This window comes from Nuphar pumila, chromosome 3, assembly GCF_984573655.1.
Source record: "Nuphar pumila chromosome 3, dmNupPumi1.hap1.1, whole genome shotgun sequence".
Taxonomy (NCBI): domain Eukaryota; kingdom Viridiplantae; phylum Streptophyta; class Magnoliopsida; order Nymphaeales; family Nymphaeaceae; genus Nuphar; species Nuphar pumila.
The window spans coordinates 105,620,404-105,633,259 of NC_143251.1; the positions used below are offsets into that span (position 1 = coordinate 105,620,404).

Consider the following 12,856-nt stretch of genomic DNA (forward strand, 5'->3'; position numbering starts at 1 on the left):
GATGTGATGCATATAGATAAAAATGTGCTTGATAATGTGTTCAATACGGTAATGAATGTCAAAGAAAAAATGAAGGATGATCCGAAGGCCCGTATGAATTTAAAAGTAATATGTAAAAGACCAGAATTAGAACTCAAAGAGTATAATGGCAAACTACTGAAACCAAAGACAAAGTACATGCTTGTACCAAATCAAGTAAAGCAAGTATGCCAGTGGTTGAGACAGTTGAGATTTCCAGATGGATACTAGAACTACAACATCAAGAATGTCTCATCAAATTTTTGATGGGGCTGAATGAGACGTACTGATAATGGATCCCATGCCACTCGTGAACAAGGCCTATAACCTTCTTCTTCAAGAAGAAAGGTAGCGTAGCGTGCATACACCACCTGTTCTTGAATATAATATGGCAGCCGCAGTGGACATTGATCATCGTCTACCACGATACCAAGGACGTGATGGAAGGGCGAAAGACAAAAATCAGAGTGAAAGGCCTAGATGTGATTACTGCAACAAGATCGGCCACACTAAAAATCATTGCTACTTCCTCCACGGTTTTCCAAAAAAATCAAACAACATTGCCCAAATGAAAATGGATGGTGATAGTTCTTCCGGTAATGAGGTAACATTGTCTACTCTAGAGCAACAAAATTAGTTGCTGTTGTTGATCTCCGCAGGTAAAATCTAACCAATAGCCAACATGTCAGCTAACTCTCATCCCTCTCCAAAATTGATTTTCTCAAAATTTTGGATATTAGATACTAGAGCCACCGATAATATATGTTCATCGTTCTCTTTATTGGACAACTCAAAACTGTGTGAGTTTCTCAAACATGTCAAACTTTCAGACGAGTCATTTTCTCTAATAACACATACTGGATCCGTCTATGTGACTCAAAAAATCCAGCTTGATCATGTCTTAGTCATTCCTTCTTTTAAGTTCAACCCGATTTTCGTAAATAAACTCATAAAATCCTTGAAATGTAATGTTATTTTTTTCCTTCTCACTATGAAATTAGGATATTCACTCGAGGATGACGATTGAAGTGGGTAAAGTGCATGAAGACCTATACTTCCTTGATATGAATTCTAACAGTGTAGCTAAAAATAAAGTGGATGTCATGACCACCATCACTACTGCTTCCACGACCATCATCCGTGTTGCCATGACCACCATATATGTTGTTCCGTTCGACCTTTGGCATTGGTGTCTTGGTCATGCATGTTTCTCCTCGAAGATTAGACAAATTCTCAATCTTTTAATTTCATTCATTTTAATGATTGTCACTATGATATTTGTCCTCATGCTCACCAAACATGATTGTTATTTCCTCATCGTGAAAAGATTACCTCCCATTTTTTTGATTTAATTCATATAGATATTTGGAATGGATAACCCACAACATCTATGAGGGGCCCATTATTTCCTAACTATAGTGGATGACTTTTCTCGTTCTACATGGGTTTATTTAATGAGGTTCAAGTCTCAAGCTAAGAAATTTTTAAAAAAAATTCATTATTATGATCAAAAATCAATTTCAAAAAATCGTAAAAATTGTAAGATCTGATAACGAAACTGAATTTTTCTCTCATGAAGCTCAATTTTATTTAAAGGAAAATGATATCCTCCGTCAACATAATTGTGTGACCACGCTATACCAAAAGGATGTTGTCGAACAAAAATATAGGCATTTACTTGAAATTGCGAGGGCCCTACGTTTTCAAGCCAATCTATCTCTTAAATTTTGGAGAGAATGCATCTTCACTATGTCCTATTTGATAAATAGGAAACCTTCTGACATTTTTGAATAATAAGAACCCTCATGAAGTTCTTTATGATTCAATGCCTAATTACAAGCATTTACGTGTTTTTGGATGTTTGTGTTATGCTCGTAACATCCATTATAAGCACAAATTTGATTCTGGGTCTCACAAATGTGTGTTTGTTGAATACCCTTTTGGACAAAAGGATACCAATTATTTGATCTTGAAAATGAAAAACTTTTTGTCAGCTATGATGTATTTCAAGAGGATATATTTATTTTCAAACCCTCACAGACTAAACCCCTCCAACCCATGTTTTGCCTAAACCAGCTATAGAGAGTGATAAGATCCAAATCCATAACCAACCAACTAATCCACAAACTAATGAAACTAGCCCAATCTCCATTGAGCAAATCAGATCCTCTGTACCAATCCAAACCATGATCACCATCCATCAAATTCTTGAACAAAGTCTAGCCAATGTTCTAGATTCAAACCAACTTAGGCGTTCAACCCGAACCTGGACCTAACCAGCCTACCTTGAGGATTAGCAATGCTCGTATGCTCCACTTTATGCCCACTCCACGTCATCTAACTGACAAGGAACCAGTCATCTGTTAAGCCATTATCTTTCTTTTTCATATTTTTCCAAAGCCTATCTCACTTTTCTTGTCTCTATTTCATCCCATGATGAATCAAAAAAATTTCAACTAGCCATGATGATGATCAGTAGAGGGCAGCCATGGCAACTGAAATCAAATCCTTGGAGGAGAACAATACATGAACCCTTACCAAACTACCTGAAGCAAAGAAACCAATTGGTTTCAGATGGGTCTATAAGATCAAATATCGCTTCGATGGATCTATTGAAAGATATAAGGTACGATTAGTTGCCGAAAGGTACACCCAACAGAAAGGTTTGGATTATCATGATACTTTTGCCCTTGTTGTAAAGTTGGTTATGATACGTTGCCTGCTTGCACTTGCTTTAATTCTTTATTGGCTCGTGCACCAGCTCGATATGAATAATGCTTTTTTACATGGAAATTTGGATGAGAAAATTTACATGAAAGTTCTTCCCGAATATTTCACTAAGGGGGAACAATTGGTGTGTCGACTTAATAAGTCTCTTTACGGGCTTAAGCAAGCATCTAGACAATACTCATTGTTTTCTCTAAAAATTAGTAACAAGCAAACACATGTGCTCGTATATATTGATAACATCCTTATCACTGAAAATGATAATAAGACGCTCGAACACCTCAAGAGATTTCTTCACTAACATTTTCACATCAAGGACCTTGAAAAATTAAAATATTTCCTCAGCATTTAAGTTGCTAGATCACAAGAAGGCATTTTTCTAAACTAAAGAAAATATGTTTTAGAAATCTTGAAGAACACTGGCCATCTTGGATCACATCCAAGTGATATCCCTATGGACCAGAAACTGAAACTGGATCACAATGAGGTCGTTCTCAAAGATCCAATCCAATATCAGAGGTTAGTAGGTTGTCTTATTTATCTCACTATTACTCGACCTGACATTACTTATTCAGTGAATATTCTGAGTCAGTTTATGCACGAACCTCATCAACCCCATTGGGATGCAGTCACACGACTTCTTAGATATCTTAAACGTACTCCTAGACTAGGCATCTTGCTTAGATCAAATAGTTTGCTTCAACTCTTATGTTACTCAAATTCTTATTGGGCTAGCTGCCCATTTTTCAGAAGGTCGACTACGGGATTTTGTAATTTTTTGGGAGAGTACCATCTTATGGAAGGCCAATAAGTAGGCTACCACACTACAAGAAAAATGCGTCTGGGCCCCTCCCCGACGAAAAAAGCACAGAGAGGGGGGCCGAGCCCCTCCCTCGCATTTCGTAAGACAAGGAGACAGGGAGGCTGGGCCCCTTCCTAGCGAAAAAGGAAACGACTGACGAAAAAGGAGAGAGAGAGGGGGAGTCGGGGGTTACCTGAGCCAAAGGGGGAGGTCGGCGGACATCGGGCGACATGTGGCGGGCAGCGGGCGACGAAGATGAAACAGAAAGGAAAAGAAAGGGACTCGAATTAGGAATTTATAGAGAAATTAGGGATGAAAAAATTCCATCGCTACTTGGCGACGAAGTAGCCACGGAAAATTTTTGCAGCTGATCCGTCGCTAAGTTGCGACGAAATAAATTCTATCGCTAATCCGTCGTTAATTAGCGACTGATTACCAACAAAATGTTTTCCATCGATAATGTCGCAAATAAGTGAAATTTTAGCGACGAACAACTTTTTCTCGCTAAGCCGTCGCAAATTTGCGACGAAAAAAATCCATCACAAATTTCTGTGGCTAATTAGCACTTTTCTTGTAGTGCCATATCTCGTTCTTCTGCGAAAGCATAATACCACTCAATGACATTTGTAGCAAGAGAGATTACATAGCTCAAATATCTTCTTATATACCTTGGCATTCCTCATCCACAACCAGTCCACTTATATTGTGACAATCAGTCTACTCTACATATCACAGCCAATCTCGTATTTCATGAGCGAATTAAATATATCGAGCTAGATTGCCACTTCATTAGAGAGAAAATTCAAAATGACACCGTATACTCAGTTTGTTCCAATTTAGCTTCAACAAGCCGATATTCTTACCAAAGCCATTGGGAAGGACCAGTTCCATACATTAGTTAACAAGTTGGGCATGTTGGATCCACATGCTCCAACTTAAGGGGTAATGCTAACAATAGTTTATCCTCAATATGGATGAGAGCTGGCACGATTTTGTAAATCAAGACTATTTTGAATGTTTCCATTTGAAAATGGTAACATTTGAAATATCAAAACTAACGTAATGTAGTTTTCTAGACTCGTGAGGATCAAATCTTGAATCCTTCAAAACATGTAACGTTTTTTTTTTCCTTTTGTATTTTTGAATCCCAAAAATCTTGGGATATATATATTGAAGTGAATAATATCAAACATTAACTTGAGGTCTTCACTTTCACATGCACAGCTTATCATGAATCATGATAATAACATCTAAAAGCAACATTAATGTGGAAGATGAAAAGCACTAAAAGAAAACAGTGCAACTTGTGCTCTATCGCCAAGTCTCCTAAATGTGGTTTTTTTCAACTTACCTGGCAGGAAAAAAAGCATGTGTCAAAGAACCCTTTACCCGGAATCAAAGTGAACCTACTCATGAATCCACATGGGTGCACGTACTCTTCAAAGACAACTTACTAAACTTTGCTTGATAATAATGGAGAGAATAGTGATATAGTGACCAGGTTAAAGAACCCTGCTCCATCATGTCATTCTGTATGGTATGCAAAACTGGAAGCAGATCAGGTCATGCTGAACATGAGCTTTTTTGCTCATGCCAACATCCTGGCCGTCCGTTTTGTAGGGAAGCCCACAAGGGCTCCCCTCGTCTGGTAGGAGCGGCTTGCTAACGTCACAGCTGGGGTCCCTTGCCACAAGGTTGAGGAAGCAGATCAGGTCATGCTGAACATGAGCGTTTTTTTGCTCATGCCAACATCGTGGCCGTCTGTTTGCATTTTGGATGAATGCCACGTGGTTTTGTTAAACTTTTGAGCTTTTTAAAATGCAAATCGGATGGCCACGATATCGGCATGAGCAAAAACTCTCATGTTCAGCATGACCTGATATGCTTCCCAAGGTTGAAGAGTGTATTCTGAATTGGTCTGGAGGTAACTCAAGGTATTATGTTTTGCATTCAAACCCAAACCAGAATCCAACTAAAACCCCGAACCCGATTAAGTGTAAACTACTGAGTTTTAGTCGGATCTTTCATCCGAATCTGAATCTGAATCTGTCTCCGAACCCAATTAGGATAAACCCGATTAAGTCGAACTTTGTAATGCCTAGATCGAACCGAACCCTTTACATCCCTACTAGAAAGGTATAAAACTGATTTAACCTGTTTAATGTACACAATGCAATTAACACGTCCTCTTTTGTTTTGAAAAAGCTGCTAATCATCGTATCTTCTTCTTTCAAGTCTGAGATCCATTTTCATGATTGTACCCACTTGAGGTCCTTGAGTTGTCTTATTTCGTTTTGGCTTTATATCAAGACACGACTGACTTCTTTTTCAGCCTCATAAGAAAAGATAAAGATACCGCTCATAGATTCCTATAATAATTGCATACTATTGCATTAACTTTGGTAGGAACAGAACAAAAGATGATTGTGTAAATTTGAACGTGTAGTTTTTATAGAAGCATTTTAACCATTTTATTTTTGGAAAATTTCCCATGCTTTGTGAGGATATTCTGGAGGATGATGACAACGTATTTTATAATCACTCCTGACATTAAAACAAACAGAGTGATAGAATTGCCCTTAAGGGACCCGTTCGTTTGGTTGGGGCCCGATCAAAGTTTCCATTAAGATCAACAATTTTTCAATGTGAAAATGAAAAAAAAAATATTATTTTATCGGGTGTGATCTGGGTCTGGTTCATGTAATTCTTATAAGATCCGAGTATGATTTCTCTTATGATGAACCTGATTAGACCTAGGTTGGGACCTGGTACCTGTTAGGTGTAAGAAGGAAGGGAGAGAGAATTCAAAGGAGAAACTGGGCTGTTTTGGAAAAGGTGGTTTTGATGAGGTGGAATAGTCCCATATTGCTTGTGCTTGAGTTTTTTGTGGGCTTTATAAGCCACATGTGAACTCATTTACTATATCAAAAAAGGATTACAAAGGTAGACGATGACACTCTGTCACATAAAACCTAAAGCCACATAAAAATAAGTTACCTTAGCAAGAAAACCCTAAAAGAGTATTTATAAGACCTTGTTATAAACGGATCGGGTTGACCTTGTAACAAACGGATCAAGTTCATAACTCCCACAAAGTTAGTGGTGGGCTACGACACATCTCAACAAATCTCCACCATGAATTGAATTCTATCAAGCCTCCCTACACAAAGGCATACTGAAAACATTATTCAAATTCTCTCAACCTCCAACAAAACCCCTTTGGGCTATCAAGTGCTACACAAGCCAACCCACTTCAAGCAACACTCAAACTTGGTCATTGGAAGAGACTTCAGCATCATGTCAACTGGGTTGAACTTCGTATCAATCTTCCTCATCGAAATATTGCCTTTTGGAGAACACATCTTGAATAAAGTGATACTTGATATCAATATGCTTCATCCTTGCATGAAACATCTTGTCCTTGGTCAAATGAATAACACTGTGACTATCACAATGGAGAACTGTAGCATCTTGTCTCGAATTGAGCTCACCAAACACGCTTCTCAACAATATAGCTTCCTTCACGACCTCTGTTATATCCATATATTCTGCCTCAGTGGTAGATGGAGAAACTGTAAAGTAACTTTCCAACTGACAACACAACCACCAATGTTGAACACATAACTAGTGAGTGACTTCCTTTTATCACAATCACCTGCAAAATCAACATCACATCTTCCAAACTCAAGGCACAACAAAATCAACATCACAATATCTGAGGTACCAGGCAAATATCTAAGGATCTATTTTAATGCTTGACAATGTTCCTTTTTAGGATTAGCCATATACTTGCTAACCATACTAACTATATGAGATATGTCTGATAGAGTACATACCATAGCATACATAAGGCTCCTAACTAATTTAAAATAAGAAACATGAGTCATGTACTCCTCATGTGATTGTGGTGACATAGCTACTGAGATCTTGAAATTAGACCCCAAAAGAACATTTTTAGACTTTGCATCTTTCGTGCCAAAACACTCCAAGACCTTATCAATATAACCCTTTTGAGTCAGATAAAACTTTCTTGCATTTAGGTCTATGTATTTTCATGGCAAAAATCTTCTTACCTACTCTTAGATCTTTCATCTTAAATTCACTAAACTGAGCTTTGAGCTTTTCAATTTCAAACATGCTTGTGGCTGCAATAAACATATTGTCAGCATAAAACAATAAGTAGATGAAAGAACCATGAGATAGTTCTTTAAGGTAGACACAACTGTCATAGTTGCTTCTAGAATATCCATGACTAACCATAAAAGAGTCAAGACCCTTTGTACGACTGCCAAGGTGATAGCTTCAAGTCATAAAGTGACTTCTTCAACAAGCACACATGATCTTCATTTCCTTCAACTTCAAAACCCTCAGGTTGTTGCACATAGATCTACTCCTCTAGATCACCATGCAAGAAGACAATTTTGACATCAAGTTGTTCCAAATATAGATCATGCATGGTTGTCAAAGCAAGCAAACCACAAATCGAGCTATATCTGATAACTGGTGAAAATACATCATTGTAGTCAACACCTTCCAATTGGCTATAGCCCTTTGCAACCAATCATGCCTTGTATATGGTATATTCTTCACACCTAGGATTCCTTCTTTTTTTTTGAACACCCATTTGCAGCTAATGATCTTCTTTCCTTTAGGTGGCTTCACCAACTCTCAAGTGTTGTTCTTTTGAAGAGATTTAATCACTTCTGCCATTACAACAACCTACTATGGTGAATCGACATAAAAAACAACATCTACAAATTTAGAAGACTCACTAACATCAACTATTTCTTCAATTACTAACAAAGCATAAACCATCAGTTCTTCAAACCCATATCTCTGAGGTTGCCTGGCCTCTCTCTTAGATCTATTTCTGGCAAGACTGTATTGTGGTTCTGTTGTTTCTTCTACTTCACCAACATCTTGATCTTGTCTTTAAACGAGCTCTTCAGTATGATTTTCTGAAGGAGCTTGGTTTGCATTCTCAAGCTCCACCTGCTTTGCAATGCTCTCCACCCTACCTTTATCACACAAGACTCCTTTCTCGGGTAAAGCATAGCATTTTCATCAAAGGTAACATCTCTTCTGATTATAATTTTAGGTAATTTAGGATCAAAATATCATAACTTATATCGCTTCACCTTAGAAGTTTAACCAAGAAATATGTAATTCCTAGTCATAGGCTCTAATTTATCGTCATTAACATGAGTATAAGCAGGACAACAAAAAACTATAAAATCAGAATAATCTGGAGTATTACTAGATCATACCTCTTCTATAGTTTTAAATTCCAATGTTGTAGTAAGAGAACTGTTTACTAAATAGCAGGCTGTAGACACTACTTATGCCCAAAAATCTTTAGAAAGGCCTGCATGAAAGCGTGCTCTCTCCAAAAGAGTTTTGTTCATTCACTATGCAACTTCATTTTGTTGTGGTGATCCAAGAACTGTTTTATGTTGTGCAATTCCCTCATTCTTGTAGAATTCATCAAACTCAAAAAAATAAAATTCTAGACCATTGTCGGTCCTCAACCTCTTAATTTCTTGCCTGTTTGATTTTCAATCAATGCCTTGCACTACTTGAAGTCTTAAATACTTCATACTTATGCTTCAAAAAATAAACCCAAACCTTCTTAGAAAAATCATCAATGAAGGTAAGCATATAACTCACCACCTTTGGAAGAAACACAAGATGCCCCCCAAAGATCAGAATGAATGTAATCTAGAGTCCCCTTGGTTTTATAGTAGCCTTTGAAAAGTGAATTATTTTCTATTTCCCAAACACACAGTGCTCATAAAGAGCTAATTTGCTAATGCTATGGCAATAAAGAAGACCTCTCTTGCTCAATATCGCCAAACACATTCTCGCTCATGTGCCCCAATCTTATATGCCACAATTGGGTATATTTTGACTTTGATGAACTAAATGAAGCTAAAGTTGCAACACTTGTAACTATACTACCTTCAAGCACATAAAGGTTCTCAACCTTCTTTACTTTCATCATGAGAATGACACCACTATTGACTTTGAACACTCCACTTGAAATTGTGTACTTGCACCCATTTAAATCAAAAGTGCCTAAAGAAATCAAAATTTTCTTCAATTTTGTAACATGCCACACATCTGTTAGAGTTGTCACAATGTCATCGTGCATTCTGATTTTTATTGTCCATTACCAACTGTTTTTTAAACATTGTTGTCTATCAAAATGACTCCATTGATTGAATCATATGTGGAGATCCGATCCCTATTAAGACACCTATGGTAAGTGCAACCTGAATTAAGAATCCACTCATCCTTTGATCTTGAATCAACAGTAATAGAAAAAACAATATAAAGGTCCATAGATTTCATCTCTCCTACACTAGCCTCATCTGACTTTGAATTTTGTTGATCTTTCTTTTCAACCATCTTTTCTTTATTTTTCAACAGTCAGCTTTAATGTGACCTTTCTTCTTGCAATGATTGCATGTCAAATGGCTATGTATAGACTTCGATCTAGACTTCTATCCACTACTAGGTCATTTTTCTTTTGTTCTTATTATGACAAATAAACCTTCAACCTTATTGTCTTCGCCCTTAGTCAATTGATTCTCAATCAACTCTTTGAACAACATCGAAGATCTCACTTCTTCAATAGAGATAATATCCCTACCATACAATAAGGTATCATGTAGATGTTTATTAGATGGAGGTTAGGAGCATAATAACAATATAACAAAATCATCATCTTCAAACTTAATATCAATATTAGCCATATCCATAACTATGAAATTAAATTCCTCAAGTGAAGATTTAAAAGGAGTACCTTATGATATATGAAACATGAACAACCTTTGTTTCAGATACAACTTACTGATAAGGGACTTCGTTATGTAAAGTGACTCCAGTTTGAGCCATAACAAAGCAACGGTCTCCTCGTTTGCTACTTCTCGCAAAACCGCATTAGGCAAACAAAGTTTATTGTCATCAAGGCCTTGTCATCCATCTCCTCTTTTTGATCATTAGTCAATGTAGCTTGTATCTTTTCATGACCCAACAATGCCTTCTTCAACTCTTGTTGAGTAAAGATGGCACACATCTTCACTTGCCAGAAACTGAAACTGTTGGTGTGATCAAACTTTTGAATCTCGAACTTAGTCATCATCGTGCTTCCTAAAACAAACCAGTGCGCTGATACCAGTTTGTTAGAAAGTTACATAACAAAATAAACATGACAAAGAGAGAAAGAGATTCAAGAAGAAAACACACACACACAATGACACACAATTTACGTGGTTTGGCCAATGGCTTACACCCACAGGTGGTAGAGGAGCATAGATTTTCACTATGTCAAAAGAGGATTACAAAAGTAGATGATGACTCTTTGTCACATAAAACCTAAAGCCGCACAAAATGCCCAAACTCATAAAATTAAGTTAGCTTAGCAAGAAAACCCTAAAAGAGTATTTGTAGAACCTTGCACAAACGGTCTCGGGCCTAGCGGGCTAAAAAAATTCACAATATGATTTCTTCAAGTGACATGTGTTGGGGTTGTAACATGGAATTCAAGGCACATTTTAACAAGTCTAATACAAACCATCAGGTTGCCATCTAAGAGAAGTATTCTGTGTTCCTGGCCATATGCTATTAAGAGAACAAAGGACTGAAAAAAGGTATTCAACCCAGCAACAATCAAGATGCCCAGCTGTTAGGAAATGACTCAACACACCATTGATAGATCACACTTGATATATCAAAAAAACAAAAAATGAGAAGAAGAGAAAATCAACCACACAAAGAACATAAATTTTATGTGGTTTAACATGAGTTGCCTACGTCCATAGCTGCACTGAGTTTCACTATTAAGATTGATATACACATTACAAAAGGCAATTTTTTCTCTCTAAATACAAGGAGTCTAGAGTAAGCTATTTTGGATAAAATTATAAAATTGCCTCTATAAATTTTGCCTCGGGGGTTTACGCCCTTGAGCCCTCACCTTAAGAGCAGGGGGGGCACTGCTCCCTTGCAACTCCCTACCAATTATGGATTTATATCAAGGTAAAAATTAGGTTCCACACTCCTCAACACTAGTCTATTATGGATGGGCTTCTTGTCTAATTTTCAAGTCTTGAATCCAAAGAAGTGTGAAACTAAGGATCAGTCCAAAACTTGGCCTATAAAACCTATAAATTTTGATTATTTTTTGAAATAAATAGAAGTGACTTTTCTTTAGAATAAAGAGGATAATGTGTTGTTATTCGAAGGCTTTGGGTCCAAATGGATCTTGTATCCGAACGAGATCATATGGAACCTGTAGCTGGATCTAGATATAATAAATGGATTTGGATCTTAGAGGGATCCAAAATCCAATTGGATTTCTATGGATCTAAATATTTTATATAACCCTATTCAAGATCTGAAAAGCAATTAGAGAGTTATATAAATTCATAATATTCAGTAATCCAAACCCAAAACTTAAGATCCATTAGAAAACTCACAGGTATATAAATAAATTAATATAGTGATAATTGCAACAAAAAAGTGAAGTGGTGTTGTAGAGAGGTTCGTTGTATCTTTGGGAGTTGACACGAGTTCAAAATCCAACACACACAGATGATTTTGATAAGAGAGTGTTACATTCCTTTTTGACAAAAAAGCTACAACACCCATACATATACAAATAAATTAACAGAGACTCAAATTGCAACGAAAAGAACAATAGTGTTGTGGAGAGGTTTGATTCCTCTTTAGGGAGTGACCTAAGTTCAAATCTCCCCACGCATATGGGTTTTGTTGTGGTACACTATAATCTCTTTCCTTTTTATTATTTTGTCAAAAATTTGAATTTAATTTTAAGACCACACATTTCCATTTATGAAAGATAAAGGCTAGTCAAAAATTCCCAAATAAGAAACTCAATTAGGGTTTTGAGATTCAAATCTTGATTTTTGAAATAGGAATAAAATTTCTCATTTAGTACAAGTTTTTCCCTATGAGTTTTAATTTAGAATTTAAAGAAAGTCGAAGGTAAAAAAAATTCAATTTAGGAAACTAGACCTCCTTCTTCCAAGTCACAAATTTTTTATAGGGTTAAGGGGGAGTTACCCTTTGTGCATGGTTAGAAAAATAAAAGGTAGGTTTTGAAATATCATTGAGAGAGCAAATAGAGGAGAAGATTTGGAGGGGGCGTGAATGAGGAGAGGGGAGATAGTTTCAAGAATTTGATAATTTTTGGCAAGAAATCAAAAGAAATAAGAAGGAAAAAAAAAATCAGGAATTGGCCATAGTACAACACACGATTTTGGTGTTGAGTCTCAATCTCTCTCT

The 12,856-nt window shown here is 36.7% G+C and overlaps 1 protein-coding gene across 1 annotated transcript in view; it reads left to right on the forward strand.

Moving 5' to 3' along the window:
- Positions 1–12,856, forward strand: part of LOC149843199 (uncharacterized) — a 242,517-nt gene that overhangs the window by 67,806 nt on the left and 161,855 nt on the right. The window lies entirely within an intron of this gene.